A 16,270-nucleotide genomic window follows, 5' to 3' on the forward strand; every position below is an offset into this window, starting at 1 on the left:
GGGCACAAGCATGACCCATTGCAGGAGAGCCCTCAATGCTGGTGGGCCAGGCCGCCTCCTCTCAGCATAGATGGAGCAGGCTACTAGCCCAGGGCCATGCAAGCTGCCCTCAGAGGAAGCAACCCAGTGGGGTGGTGGGGCGTGGCCATTGATGTCTCTGCCCAGGTTGGGGGTTAGACAGCAGTGAGGGGGGGGGGGGGGGTAGGATCGACAAGCTGAAATTTCAGAACTTTTTTGACTGTCAAGTTGGCTAACATACAGTGTAGTCTTGGCTTCAGGAGTAGAATCCCGTGACTCCTCACTCACGTACAACCCCCGTTGCTCATCGCAACAAGCGTCCTCCTCAATGTCTGTCACCCATTTCCCCCACCCTAGAACTTTTTGGTTTTGACTCTGCTCCCTTTCTGGTATGCGGTCCTGAATCTCCCCAGATAGGAAAAGATGTAAGAAGATCTTTCTGTAAGAAGGGAAGATCTGCTGAGTCCAAGGGGCCGAGCAGTGGGGGAGGGTAGAGGTTTAACATTGATAATATCAAGGGGCGCTGGGTGGCTCAGTCGGTTAAGCATCCTACCTCGGCCTAGGTCATGATCTCGTCATTCTGAGTTTGAGCCCCACTGACATCTCAGAGCCTGGAGCCTGTGTCGGATTCTGTGTCTCCCTCTCTCTCTCTTTGCCCCTCCCCGACTCACGCTCTGTCTCTCTCTCTCTCTCTCTCTCTCTCTCTCAAAAATAAGCATTAGAAAATAAAAATAATGATAATGTCAATAATCACAGCCCTGAGAGCTGACGTTCACGGATCCCGACCACGTTGAAAGCACCGTGTGCTCCGTTTCTCAGTGACTGTGGCTGCCACTCTGGGAGATGGGTTCTGTGGCCATCCCAGAGCTTGGCAAGAACACTTTCCCAGCCGGCATTTTCTGAAGTGATGAATCCACATTTAAAAGTGGAGGAGACCCGCCGAGTGGGGTCTAGCAAGGAATCCCGCCTGCCCAGAGGTATTTTACACAGATTCACATTGCTCAGTGTCCGTTCAGGTCATCGTAAGAGGCAGTGACATTTGCCAAGAATGTGTTGATGCTCGATTCCAGCATCCTCCGCGGCTTGGTGGGTGGGGAGTCGGCTGGCATCACCCTGGCTCTTTAAGAATCTTGTCTGCACGCTTTCTAGGGAGATCTCATTTTGCTGCTCAAGGCTGGAGTTGGGGTAAAATGTAGACTGTCTCAGGACCCTGCCTGGCTATTCAAAGCATTTCAGTTCGAATCCGTCAGTAAGCAAGGGAAGGCATCGGGTTTAAGCCCTGACTCTGCCCTCACTGGCTATGTAGCCTTAGGCAGATGCCCTCCTTTCTCTAAGCTTCAATTTGCTCACCAGCAAAGAGGGGATCACAGCAACACCTGCCTCACTGCAGAAAGTGTGAATTCCCCTGCCAGCCTCTGACCTGCTTTCCGAGTGTCCCTGAGCCTGTCACTGTTGTTTCCTGGCCTTATTTGTGTGTCGTGAGTTTCTTGGGGATAGAAAGGGTGTGTGAACAATGCCTAAAAGGCCTGCGGAGGCCCTCGGAAGGAGTTCAAATTCCCAGCGAGTCAGGAAAGTCAACTGCTGACCAAGTAAGAGCCAACAGCAGATGCTGCTTCCTGAGGTCGGTTCTGAGTCACGGTCCCATGAAGGTGATCTTTAAACATATAAGGCTTCTCCCAAGCACCTCATGCTTTCGAGATTGGTGGGGAATGTTTGGCTTGATTACTGAGGGCCTTGAATGCCACTCTCAGGAGAGTCTGCTTTCGTGCTATGGGCGGAGGTGCTGGAAGGGATTTTGGCCAAAGGATGACACAGTCGTGCCCAATCCCTTTCTTCTTCCTTTAAAAATATTTTTCTTTTGAAATTATTTTATTTTATTTTAAGTTTATTTATTTATTTTGAGAGAGAAATTGCAAGCTGGGGCGGGGGTGGGGGGGGTGGCGGTAAAGAGAGAATCCCAAGCAGGCTCTGTGCTGTCAGTGCTGAGCCCGACATGGGGTCTTAGTTCCACGAACCACAAGATCATGACCCGAGCCAAAATCAAGAGTCCGATATTTAACCCACTGAGGCACTCAGGCGCTGCAGAATAATTTTAGACTTAGAAAAATAATACAGTGAGTTCTTGTATAGGCTTTACCAGCTTCCCCAAATACTAACATTTTGTATGACTACAGAAGAATTAGCAAATCCAGGAAATTAGCAGCAATACAATAGGATTAAAGAATCTATAAACTTTACTCAGATGTTGCCAATTGTCCCCCTACTGTTCTCTTTCTGGTCCAGGATGCTGTCCGGGATTCCACAGATCTAGAACAGCTGCTCTTTTTCCCTGTGTCTCGGAACTTTGATGGTTCTTATGAGTCCAGGTCAGTTATGTTTTCTTTCATAACCTTGACATTTTTGAAGAGTATTGGCCAATTGTTTTACAGACTGTCCCTCAACTGGAGTTAGTCTGATGTTTTCTCATGATGAGGTTGAAGTTATGCATTTAAAAAAAAATTTTTTTTTAATGTTTATTATTTTTTTGAGGGAGAGAGAGAGACAGAGTGTGAATGGGGGAGAGGCAGAGAGAAAGAGAGACACAGAATCTGAAGCGGGCTCCAGGCTCCGAGCTGTCAGCACAGAGCCCGATGAGGGGCTCGAACTCATGGACGGAGAGATCATGACCTGAGCCGGAGTCGGACGCCCAACAGACGGAGCCACCCAGGCGCCCCTGAAGTTGTGCATTTTTGGTGAGCACCCCACAGAAGTGCCACTGCATCCTTCCCAGTGCATTAGACCAGAAGGCACATGTGATATTGCTGTCTCATTACTTGTACTGTTAACTTTGAAGGATGCTGTGGTAAAGGTGTTGTGTGCCAGGTTTCTCCACTCTAAAATTACTGCATTTCCTTTTGTAATTAGTAAGTACCTTATGTGGAGATGCTCTGAGACTATATAAATCTATTTCTCATCATACTTTCAACCCAGTAATTTTAGCGTTCATTGCTGACTCTTATCTGCAATATTTATTACCGTTGGTTTTCCAAAGGTGATTTTCCACCTCCATAATTCCTTCTACATTTATGAGTTGAAATCCAAGTGTATAGAAGGGCTCTCCCTTCTCTCCCATTTAGTGACTTATTCAGTTGTTTATTTAAGTATGGACTCGTGGATATTTCTTTTATTCTGTGGCTTCTAATCCATTACAAACATTATTTGTTTTGTTTCTCACGTTGTCCCAGATATGGCGATTAGGAGCATCTTCAGGATGACCCCTGTGTCCTTTTGAAATACTCCTATTCTATTCTGAGCACTTCCATACTTCCTGAGACCACAGGATGTTTCAGGCTCATCTTGTAGTCCCATGGCCCGCCCCCCCCCCCCCCCCGCCCCCGGACTCGGTCATTTCTCCAAGGAACCCTGGTTCCTTTTTTTGGAGAATGGTATTTAGAAACTAACATCTGAGTGCTGGGTGTGCTCGTTGCTACTGGGGTGTCACTGCTTCTAGGCCGTCTCAGCAGACAGGACTAAGGACTGTGGGTTAGCAATTCTGAAGCTATGTTATGGGTATCCTAGGATTGAACAAATAAGTAAATATATTGTATTTAATGGGAGCTAGATTTCTCAAAGAAAAGAATTACAAATAAGGAAAGGGGAAAGGATAACATGGGCCCTGTTCTGTTCGATCAGAATTGGAGAGATCAGCATGAATTCAAGTTTGTTTTTTTTTTTTAAATACATATGCAGATCGAAAGATGCAGAAATAAATGTGATCTAGGACCTCCACTCACAGGTATATACCTAATGGAAATGCGTGGCCACGAAAAGACGTGGACAGCAATATCAAGAGAGCTGCACTATCACAATAGCCCTGGAATGGAAACTACCCAAATTCCCATCGATGGCTGACTACATCAGGGACAGATCTACCCCCACATGTAACAACAGGGATGAATCTTTTTTTCTTCCTTTTTAAAAATTTATTTATTTATTTATTTATTTATTTATTTATTTATTTATTTTAACTTACATCCAAGTTAGTTAGCGTATAGTGCAACGATGATTTCAGGAGTAGATTCCTTAGTGCCCCTTACCCATTTAGCCCATCCCCCCTCCCACAACCCCTCCGTAACCCTCAGTTTGTTCTCCCTATTTAAGAGTCTCTTCTGTTTTGGCCCCCTCCCTGTTTTTATATTCTTTTTGCTTCCCTTTCCTTATGTTCATCTGTTTTGTGTCTTTCTTTTTTTTACATTTATTTATTTTTGAGAAACAGGGTGAGACAAAGCGTGAGTGCAGGAGGGGCAGAGAGAGAAGGAGACACAGAATCTGAAGCAGGCTCCAGGCTCTGAACAAGCGGTCAGCACAGAGCCGAACCCACAAACTGTGATATCATGACCTGAGCCGAAGTCGAACGCTCAACCAACTGAGCCACCCAGGCGCCCCTCATCTGTTTGTTTTTTTTAAATTTTTTTTAAATGTTTATTTATTTCTGAGACAGAGAGAGAGCATGAGTGGGGGAGGGGCAGAGAGAGAGGGAGACACAGAATCCGAGGCAGGCTCCAGGCTCCAAGCTGTCAGCGCAGAGCCCGACGCGGGGCTCGTACTCACAAACTGTGAGATCATGACCTGAGCCAAAGTCGGTCACTCAACCAACTGAGCCACCCAGGCACCACCCCCCCCCCCATCTGTTTTGTATCTTAAAGTCCTCATATGAATGAAGTCATATGATATTGGTTTTTCTCTAGTTTCACTTAGCATAATTCCCTCTAGTTCCATCCATGTTGTTGCAAATGGCAAGATTTCATTCTTTTTGATTGCCGAGTAATACTCCATTGTGTGTGTGTGTGTGTGTGTGTGTGTGTGTGTGCGTGTGTGTGTGTGTGTGTATAGAGAGAGAGAGAGAGAGCACATCTTCTTTATTCATTCATCCATCGATGGACATTTGGGCTCTTTCCATACTTAGCCTCTTGTCAATAGTGCTGCTATAAATATTGGGGTGTAATCGTCCCTTCGAAACAGCACACCCGTATCCAGCAGCAAGGCTGAATCTTACAGAAGTATAATTAATGAAAAGAAATATTCACCAAAAAATCTGTTTGATTCACTTTATACGAAGTACAAAAACAGGCAAAATTAACCCATGCTGTGAGAACTGGGTATTGAATTACTCTCATGTGGGCTGGTGCTGGCCAGTGGCTGTAAAAATGAGGGACGCCTGGGGCACCTGGGTGGCTCAGTCGGTTAAGCGTCCGACTTTGGCTCAGGTCATGATCTCGCGGTCCGTGAGTTTGAGCCCCGCATCGGGCTCTGTGCTGACAGCTCAGAGCCTGGAGCCTGTTTCAGATTCTGTGTCTCCCTCTCTCTGACCCTTCCCCGTTCATGCTCTGTCTCTCTCTGTCTCAAAAATAAATAAACGTTTAAAAAAATTAAAAAAAAAAATGAGGGACTCCTCAGGTGCTGGTACTGTTTTGCAGTTCAGTCTGGGTGCTGGTCACATGGGTGTGTTCCAGTCTTAAGATGAACACACTTCAGTAAAACGTTTTTAAAAATCTTCATGGTGTTCATTTCAGCTCAGCTGCTGGAGCAACCCCATTAACTGAATAGAATAGGACCAATCTCTAAACTTTAGACACTTGAGAGTTTAATTCTTTCACTTAATCCCAGTTGAAAAAACCTGAGGGCAATAATTGAAAGTTCATGTAAATTGGTATTAACGTTTATCGCCTCTAATCTGGCCCCCACCTGCATACTGACATCTAAACTACACACGTTCTTTTTTAATGTTTATTTATTTACTTAGAGAAAGAAAGGGGGAGGGGGAGGGCAAAGAGAGAGGGAGAGAGAGAATCCCAAGTAGGCTCTGTGCTCTCAACACAGAGCCCAACACGGGGCTCAATCCCACGAACCATGAGATCACTACCTGAGCAAAATCAAGTTAGATGCTTAACTAACTGGGCCACCTGGGCACCCCTAAACTGTACGTGTTTGATGCTAACCTTCCAGGGCTAAGATGCTTGATCCAGTCCTGGCTGGTGCTATAGGGTGGGAAGGGATTATTTTAGACCCACCCAACTAGAAGGGTGGGGAGGTGTAGGGAAAGGAAGTGACTTGCCCAAGGCAACCCCATGCTGGGGAGGGGCCAGATTACATGGTGAACGTCAATGTCAACTACTGATCTTTCAGTTTCCACCATCCAGGTTTTCTCAACTAGCATTAGGGAAAGAATCAAACTCAAATGCCTAAAGCTTTCATTTTTGTAATGAATTGTGATGAGTAGGGCTTCTGTTCAATGCATTATTAAAAGATACATTTTTGGGGCGCCTGGGTGGCTCAGTCGGTTAAGTGTCCGACTTGGGCTCAGGTCATGATCTCACGGTTCGAGAGTTCGAGCCCCGCATCAGGCTCTGTGCTGACAGCTCAGAGCCTGGAGCCTGCTTCAGATTCTGTGTTTCCCTCTCTCTTTGGCCTTCTCCTACTCATGCTCTCTCTTTCTCTCAAAAATAAATAAACATTTAAAAAAATAATAAAGAGATACATTTAAAAAAAAAAAAAAAAAGGTAAAATAGTGACTCTCAAACAGATATAATGCAAACATGTGTTAAGGATTTTATTTCACTGATTTAATAAGGGAACAAAGCAAATTATAATTGGTCCAAAGGAGAAGTCCAAAAGCACAAAGGTGTAGAAGTAAAGGAATATTACAACAAATGCATGAATGAAGGCCAAACCAGCTTCTTCCAGGGTGGAAACCTGTTTTGGTCATGTGCATGTCTAAAAACAAGAATTATTTTTCTGTTGCTGTCAGTTACCTACATTTTACAGAATTGCAAAACAACCCCCATGAAATCAAAACCAGAATGCAGAAGGGAATACTACAGCCAATGCATAGTTTTCCACTGAAAGAAAATTTCCTATAGTTTCCTCCTCTTTCGATCAAAAATAATTCCATCCCTTCCCATGCAACTTCATCAATAGTAATGTATCAAATAGATCTAATTATTTCTGGCACCTCCCTTTTTATAAGGCGAAGTAACAAATCTCTTGTGATTTTCCTTGGGCTGTCTGGGAAATCTCAGATATCATTATAATTTTATTTTGTTTTATGTTTAGGATTGATCTGAGGAAGGCAAAAATCCAAAGTTGTCAGGAGATTTGAACACTTAAGGTAGGATCACGGGTACGTGGGAAATACTCGTGTATCTACTTGAAAGTGACAATAAAACATTTAAGAATAAATGCAGAAAGTGACATGACTGTAAAGCACACTTAGCACCCTCCTAAGTAAGAAACCTTGTTTTCTTAAATAATTAAAGGCGTAATAACATCAACATAAAAATCAGATCATTATTCTGGTAAAACTGAGAGTCTTTACTCTCTAGGCAGATCACATGGGAAAAAGAATAACCCTTCATATAATGGGTAACAATAGAACAGGAAAGCAAGGAAACGGGGCCACCAAAATTAAGAAAAATTTTCTAATATCTTTTTTTTAAGTTTATTTTTATTTATTTTGAGAGAAAGCGAAGCCTGAGTCGGGGAGGGGCAGAGAGAGAAGAAGGGAGAAAATCCCAAGCAGGCTCCCTGCTGTCAGCGCAGAGCCAGATGTGGAGCTTGAAACCACAAACCGTGAGATCATGACCTGAGCCAAGGTCGGCTGCTTAACCGACTGAGCCACCCCAGGTGCCCCTAAAATTTCTAATATTTTAAACACATTTCACAGTGTCTCAGATTCAGGTGTTATAAAGCAAGGCAAATGAATTTCACTGTTAAGTCTTTCATTACGCTCTTTCATAGTCTGCAACAAACTGACTCTTTAGGAATGATCTCAGAGGACCCATGAGGTAAGAACCAATCTCCTAACGTTGCTAAGACGCTATTAACTTGCAATGCATTCATTATTGCTTTTTTCAACTGAATTACTAAATAAGCGTTAAAATCTTTTTCGATTTCAATGTCCAAGGCAGTAAATAACACTATTTCTAACACAAGAAAAGCTGTTCAGTGTCCCCAAAATGCTTGAAGAATGTATAGGGAGTTTCACCAAACAAACAAACAAAAACAAAACCCCAAAAAACCAATGTGAATACTGGTGCCTTAGGGAAACACTACCCTTTTTCTGGGAAAACAGAAGCACACACAGTTGTCTTTCTTTGAAACTATTACTGTTAAGCATAGTGTCAATCATGCTCATCGATGATAACTTTTAAGCAAAGTGACTTCCATTTCACAGAGAGATACTCGTCACTACCCACTGTCACCCATTGGCATTTCAGCAGATGAGCAGAATTCATGAGTACTCAAACACAGTTTTCTGTGGTCATGGGTATCCCAATAGTACAGCTTCTCCAAGTGGCGAAAAGGAACAGGTGCATTAAGAGACCCAAAGATAGAGGCTACTTGTAGCATATGAAAGAAGAAGCAAAAGAATATAAACTTAAATTATGCTTAGTTTGCATGCCTCCGTATCCCATTTTGCTTAGAAATAATCTATGTGCCCAGTGAATATCCACTAATCAAATCAATCAGTCCAAGGCTTCAAGTTACCTAAAGATCCCAGAAATTATTTTCAAGCTGGTCAACTATAAAACATAACTTGAAAAATAAAATTCTTCAGTATAACAATGTAATGTTTGTTAAACACGGATTTGCATTTGCAAATGTAACCATTAGTAAAAGGAGTGCTGGCTTATTTGAGGAGTAAATGCGAAAGTTGAGGAAAAAAACACAGGCAGAACAAAAATGTATGCTCCGGTACACATTTCGAGAGTTATTTCATTCATATAACAGCCGAGAAACATGCATACATTGTTTCGTTACAAACATTAGCCACAAACTTAACATGAAATGAAATTTATTTGCCTTGCTTTATAACACCTGAGTCTGAGACACTGTGAAATGTGTTTAAAATATTAGAAATTTTAGGGGCACCTGGGGTGGCTCAGTCAGTTAAGCGTCGGACCTTGGCTCAGGTCATGATCTCACGGTTTGTGTTACGCTTTATTTTTCTCCACTCATTTTTTAGAGATCTTTCCATATCAGCACATAAAAGTACTTCCTCCTTCTCTTCATTTGACAGCTGCATAATATTTTATGATATGCCATCACAGATAATGCTGCAGTGAAAAACCTTGTCTGTATATTACTTGCGTGCATCAGAATATATCTGTATTTCTGGGTCAGAGGCTATACGCATTTGCAATCTTGATTGATAATGCCAAATTGAGTTATAGAGGTGACTCCAATGTTCACTCTCAACAGCAGTATGTAAAAATGCCTTTCCCCTCACACGAGTTCCAGATTGTGTTATAAAACTCTTAGGTGGTTTCCTCAACATGACAGGTGGGAAATTGTTTTCTGAGTAGAACTTTAATGTATTTTATTATGAGTGAGATTTAGTATCTTTTAAAATATCCGGAACTACTTGTATTTCCTTTTCTGTGACCTAGATATTAATATCACTTACTCCTTTTTCTGTTGTGTTGTAAAGCTTTTCCTTATTGAATTGCGGGAGTTCTTTACATATTAAGGACGTTCCCCTTTGTCTATGTTATGAATTCCATACATTTATCCCAGTTTCATCATTGTCTTTTTAGTCTGCTTATAGTAATTTCAACATTGAATTTAAAATTTTTATATAATACAGGGGCGCCTGGGTGGCTCAGTCGGTTAAGCGGCCGACTTCGGCTCAGGTCATGATCTCGCGGTCCGTGAGTTCGAGCCCCGCGTCCAGCTCTGTGCGGACAGCTCAGAGCCTGGAGCCTGTTTCAGATTCTGTGTCTCCCTCTCTCTGACCCTCCCCGTTCATGCTCTGTCTCTCTCTGTCTCAAAAATAAATAAACGTTAAAAAAAATTTTTTTTTAAATAAATAAAAAATAAAATAAAATTTTTATATAATACAGTTTACCAGTATTTCTTTTTAGTGTCCTTTTATGACTTTTGTGTTTTATATCATAGTTAGACAACCCTTTCCCACCATAAGGCTTTAAAAAAAACTACACAGTATTGTGTGTGGTCTTTGTCAGCTTTCACCATGGTACACCATGGCCCCGGGTCACAAAATGTACAAGGTAATGGTAGAGCCCATCAACCTCATCTTCAGATACTTGCAAAATGTATCTTGGATTCCGGTGTGGCCTTATGAGCAAGTAAATTCGGAGAGAGGGCCGTATCGTTGGTTTCGATGAGTGTATGAACTTTGTGTTAGATAATGCAGACAGACTCATTCTAAAACAAAGTCGAGAAACCAACTGGGTCGGATCATGCTAAAAAGAGATACTATTACCCTGTTCCAAAGTATCTCCAACTAGAAATGATCGGTGAAGTGAGAAATTCTTGAGAAGGCAAATATACTTTGTTTTTTTTTTTTAATTTTTTTTTTATCATTTATTTATTTTTGAGACAGAGAGAGACAGAGCATGAATGGGGGAGGGGCAGAGAGAGAGGGAGACACAGAATCGGAAGCAGGCCCCAGGCTCTGAGTCGTCAGCCCAGAGCCCGACACGGGGCTCAAACCCATGGACCATGAGATCGCGACCTGAGCTGAAGTCGGACGCTCAACTGACTGAGCCACCCAGGCGCCCCAATATACTTTGTTTTTTTAGGCGTGCTTCAGAACAAGTCGTTCTGAAACACTTGTTCATAATTGTTTTGACTACCTTTACATTGTTATCAGATGACAGCAAATGTTGTGGAATTGTTTTTCTTAAAAAAATAGATTCTTGTTTCTAATATGACTTCTTTTTTTTTTTTTTTTTTACATTTGAATCTCGAAGTAAATGTGCCTACCTAATTTCATATGTTTTCAGATGGCTATCTACTTTCCCCAGGGACATTAGTTGCACAATACTTGTTTGTTTCCTTTACTGATTTAAAAAGTTGCCTTCAGCATATACCAAACTCCTATATACTTAGATCTGTTTCTGGGCTTCCTATTCCGCTTATCTAATATGTTGCTGTGTTCATGAGCCCGTTTTTCATTACTGAAGCTTTGTAATGTGTTGTGCTATCTGATAGGAATAGGTCCTCTCTGTCTTCTTTTCCAGATTTTCCCCCCGACTCTTCTTGACCCTTTCTTTTTTTTTATGGGATCTTCAGGATCAGCTCTTCTGATTATAAAAAGATCCCGTTTGTGTTTCCTTTGCAGCTTATTTAATTTATAGAATAATTTAGGGCAAATCGACATCTCCATGATCTTGATTCTTCCCGCTCAAGAACATAGAACGTCTTCCCGCTTGTTCTACTCCTCTTTTGAGGCTCCCAATAGCATTCCCAAGTGTTCTTCATGGAGATTGTATCCGTTAGCTTTTGCTGTATAACAACCCATCCCCGAACTTGATGGTTTAAACATCAGTCATTCTTTAGCTCATGATTCTGCAGGTTACCAATTTGGACTGGGCTCTGCTAAGTGGCCCTTCTGCTGGTCGCCACTGATCTCAGGTGGGCTCACTGATGGACCTGTGATCAGCGGCGGGACAGCTGGCACTAGGAGGTTTTGATGGCCTTGTTTGAGAGGATTAGAATAGCTTGGGACTCTGCATCGTATCTTACCTTCCAGAAGGCCAATTTGGGCTTTCTGTGTGATGTCTCATATACATTGAGATTTGGGATTAGCTCCTGGAAACTATATGCAAAGTTGCATGTGCACATTTGTCTGAGTATGTGTGCGTACTCAGGGCACAGGTCCCATGCTTTTGTCAAATCCCGAAAGGGGTCCATGATCCAAAAGAGATGGAGAACCAAAGGCTGTGATCCCGCTGCCACAGAATTGAGATAAAGGTTTTTGTTCTCCCTCCTCAACGGCATGAAGCATCTTCCAGCCTTGGGTTCTGAAGCAATCAATCCTAAGTCACTGGGAGCTGCCCTGAGGATGTTACTATCCTGCCCATCCTCAGTCCGATGGAAGTAACCTTTCTCCCGATCCTCTGGGCTGAAGCCTCATTCTTTCAAGCTCAGATGGGCCTAGTACTGACCCATCACCTCAGATTTGGTTCTCCTGATGGCTCCCACTTCCTCTGATGTTAGCCTCATATTCTGCTGGTGGGAACATAAATTTGTACAGCCTTTGTGGAGGGCCATCTGCCCACATCTACAACAACGTTACATGTACATGCCCTTGGTTCTGCAATTCCGCTTTCAAGAATCTGGTCCATAGGTAATGAATCGAATGCACAAAAATGGTAGACAGTATACTGAGGAAATGCTAAAATGAAGGAACTCTGTCTACGTATGCCAGAATGGAATTACCTCCAAGACTTAGTGTTGCAAAGAGAAAGCAAGTTTCAGAAGAGCATTCATGATACAATCCCGTTCCTGACCAAAGTGTGTGAATGAGCGCGTGTGCATATGTATCATACTCTTTCACGCATGCCCATCCATACACCCATTGCTGATACCTAGGAAAACTAACCTGACATTCAACTGGTGAGAGTGGAATCTCTTCAACACAGAAACTGGGATGAAAGTGAGGTCCTCGGGGCGCCTGGGTGGCTCAGTCGGTTGAGCATCCGACTTCGCTTGGGTCACGATCTCACGGTCCGTGGGTTCGAGCCCCGCATCAGGCTCTGTGCTGACAGCTCAGAGCCTGGAGCCTGCTTCCGATTCTGTGTCTCCCTCTCTCTCTGACCCTCCCCCCGTTCATGTTCTGTCTCTCTCTGTCTCAAAAATAAATAAAAATGTTAAAAAAAAAATTTTTTTTTTTTTAAATAAAAAAAAAGAAAGTGAGGTCCTCGCATGCCTGGGAGCTCTACGTGGCCGACGGCACGTTGTTGATCGATCCCATGTTTCACTACAAGCATGCGATACATTTGTAATAGCAGTAGAAACAACCCCTGCTGCAGTCAAGCTCCTCTTTCTCCAGAAAAGGAAACTGAGGCCCCGAGAAAGGGCCTTGCTCAAAGGCCAGCCAGTGGGTTAGCAGCAATGCATGGGGGCAGGGAGCAGTTGAGGAAGCAGGGTGGGAAGGAGAAGAGGGGAGCAGAGGAGGCCCAGCCCGGGAGACTGTAGGAAATGCACTGAGCCTTATGGGAGGGCACAGGAGGGGCTGGGCCCTGCCTCCCTAAACTCTGAGAGTTCCCTTGTCCAGTCAGCAATGGAAAACAGGGCTTTGGGCCCTAGTTCTGTGGCGTTGGGCACAGTTCCTGAGTGTGATGGGCCGGTGAAGGCGGCCATGACGCCAGCTGGGGCTGATGCTGACGACAGTCTCTACATCTGAAGGTGAAGTAGGACCTGTAGCAGGTGACAGAGACCAGAGTGCAGAGGCCCAGACCCACTAATTCCCCCTTCAGCAAACATGTCCTGTGAGGGAGTCCTGTCATCACCCCCATTTTAGAAGTGGATTGAGAATGGATAAGAAGCCTGCCCACGGGGGCGCCTGGGTGGCGCAGTCGGTTAAGTGTCCGACTTCAGCCAGGTCACGATCTCGCGGTCCGTGAGTTCGAGCCCCGCGTCAGGCTCTGGGCTGATGGCTCGGAGCCTGGAGCCTGTTTCCGACTCTGTGTCTCCCTCTCTCTCTGCCCCTCCCCCGTTCATGCTCTGTCTCTCTCTCTGTCCCAAAAATAAATAAAAAAAAAAACAAAACAAAAACAAAAACAAAAACGTTGAAAAAAAAAAAAAATTAAAAAAAAAAAAAAAAAAAAAAAAGAAGCCTGCCCAAGGTCACACTGGACTCCAAAGCCTGCTCCTGACTGTAAACAGTGCTCCAGACTGTGGAAGTGGTGAGGAAACAAAGGTGAGAGAAATGTAGCTTAAATTAAATCTCCTTAAAGCCTGCTGCCCACTGATAGACACCTAAAACCTGCTGAGCGTGACCTTGCTCAAGGAACTCAGGGCTGCCTTACTTCCTTAAGGTTTTTGTTTCATTAAAGACTAAAAGTAATCTTATCTATCTAGACAGTAGCTACCCCTCAAGGGCCTGAAAACCTTGCTTTCAAATTCCTTAGGACTGTCCCTAACCCCACTAACTTAAGAGTATATCATCAGTCACTCCCCACAACCCCAGTGCAGCTCTTTCTGCCCACGGGTCCTGTCCCTGTGCTTTACTAAAATCACCTTTTTGCACCAAAGATGTCTCAAGAATTCTTTCTTAGCCGTTTGCACAAGAACCCCATCAGAAGGACCGCTTGCTAAGGGGCTGGTCCTCACGCCAGCATGTGACCTAAAGTTATACAGTCCTCGGACACCCTTTCAATCATACTGAAATTAAGAATTTTGCACCTAAAATTTGGAAACCACTGAACTAATAAGAGACAGGAAGGAAGGAAGGAAGGAAGGAAGGAAGGAAGGAAGGAAAGGAGGGAGGGAGGGAGGAAGGAGGGAAGGGAGGGAGGGAGGAGGGAAGGGAGGGAGGGAGGAGGGAAGGGAGGGAGGGAGGAAGGAAGGAAGGAAGGAAGGAAGGAAGGCAAGGAGGGAAGAAGGGAAGGAGGAAGGGAGGGAGGGAAGGAAAAAGAAGGTACAGGCAAATATCTTTGCCCTGGAACAATTCTGCTTTTCCCTCAGTTCCGTAGGACTGAAAGGGTAGATGAGCGGGGGATTCTAAAGCAGAGTGGGGTCACATGTCTCTGACTGAGGCATAAATTTAGTTTGTAAACTAAGTGTTCCAGTGACTGCAGTTCCCTCGGGGGTGCACGTGAGCAGGAACTCACAGCCCTGGCAGATAAGCCGAGGCCGTTGGTGGGGGGGAAATTCTAGCGGGCTGAGGACTTGGGCAAAATACAGTAGGCAGGAATATGTAATTCGGGGTCAATTTAGTGAAGACGTGTGCTTAAAAGCAGGAATGCTGATTCAGGATCAGTACGAGGTAAATTTGGTTGTATAGGGGTGAGATTAGATTCAGAGTTTTAGAACAGACAGGAATTTAAATACTTACCAGCCTTGTGAATCTCCAATTAGTTGTGGTTGATCCATGTGCCTTTATGAGAAAATGCGTCTAGTCAGAAATCAAAACCGGGGGACTGTCAGGGACGGACAGACGTGAGCTACCACAATAACAGGGCTGAGCTAAAAACAAAACAACACAACGTCAAGCGCCGACCTGGAAGTCGGGACGCAAGGGGGTTTGTTTTCCAACTCTGACACTTAATGTGCTGTGTGAGTGTGGGTAGTTAGCTCACCCTTCTGGGCAGTAGTCTTCCCTCTGTAAAGGGAGGTGGAGGGTGAAAGGGGCCCAGAGCACTGGGGTTCTCAGCACGGATGACCACACCTTCCTGCTCTTGGCAACATGCCTTGGGAAAGCATCCTTGTTGGCAAGGATGTCTGCATTCCGCTAGCTCAAGTGGGAGCAGTCGTATCGCCTTGCACTCGGAACCCAGGCCGGGCAAGGCATGCCTATCCCGGTGGTGACAGAGGCTGAAGGTGGAATGAAGGGTGGTGGTTAGGAAGTGGGGGAGTCAGAGCAACATGTTGTCAACCTCAGTTCTGAATGTCCTCTGCAAAACGGGAATGTTAATCATACCTTAGATGAGATGTGTGTAAATGCTTAGAACAGTACTGGGCACGTGTTACCTACTTAATCAATGATAGTTAATATTATTATTATCATTATTATTGTTTTTATTATTCAAAGTCAAATCTTAGCTTCCTACCTAATGTAGGAATTCTCTCTCGGGCCATGTTAGACAAGTGGCTATTCTCCTTCTTCTTGAATACTGCCAGTGACCGGGAACTCACTACTTATCCCAGTAAATCCTTGCACTAGTGATTAGTGCTTCTGGGATTTTAAAGGAATTTTAAAGCTGGAAACATATAAACCATCAAATTTAAACTGCCTCATGAGGAAACCCAAGTGCAGGAGATGAAATGCTTTGTCCAACATTGCCGGGCTAGTCACATGGCAGCTGTATCCTCCTCTGCCCCCCTATCTAATTAAGTCCATTTTCCTGAATGCATCTGAGAGCCTTGGTGTTGCGCCCACCAGTGCCCCCCACCCTCTCAAAGAACAATTCCTGGAGGCCCCAGGCTGTGTTCACTGGGCCTCTTCAGATCCCAGACTATATTAAAAGGTTTGCTGATCCATCCATGGACCCCAGGACGAGAATTATTTTGGAACATTTGAATGATGAACTGAGTTCTCCTTGCTACATTCTGCAAGGCAGTCCCCTCACCCTTCCCCAATATCACATGAATGGTTCCTCTTCGCCCCATTTCTGGGCATACCCTTTCAGTTGCCCAGCCCTGTCTAGTCCCAGTGGCCTCTTTTATTTTTTTAATTTTTTTTCAACGTGTATTTATTTTTGAGACAGAGAGAGACAGAGCATGAACAGGGGAGGGGCAGAGA

At 44.2% G+C, this 16,270-nt stretch overlaps 1 pseudogene; it reads left to right on the forward strand.

Moving 5' to 3' along the window:
* The first annotated feature begins 10,040 nt into the window (after positions 1-10,040).
* LOC131492426 (small nuclear ribonucleoprotein E-like) lies at positions 10,041-10,342 on the forward strand (annotated as a pseudogene).
* Positions 10,343-16,270: the final 5,928 nt, after the last annotated feature.

Source organism: Neofelis nebulosa, chromosome 13, assembly GCF_028018385.1.
Source record: "Neofelis nebulosa isolate mNeoNeb1 chromosome 13, mNeoNeb1.pri, whole genome shotgun sequence".
NCBI classification, from domain to species: Eukaryota; Metazoa; Chordata; class Mammalia; order Carnivora; family Felidae; genus Neofelis; species Neofelis nebulosa.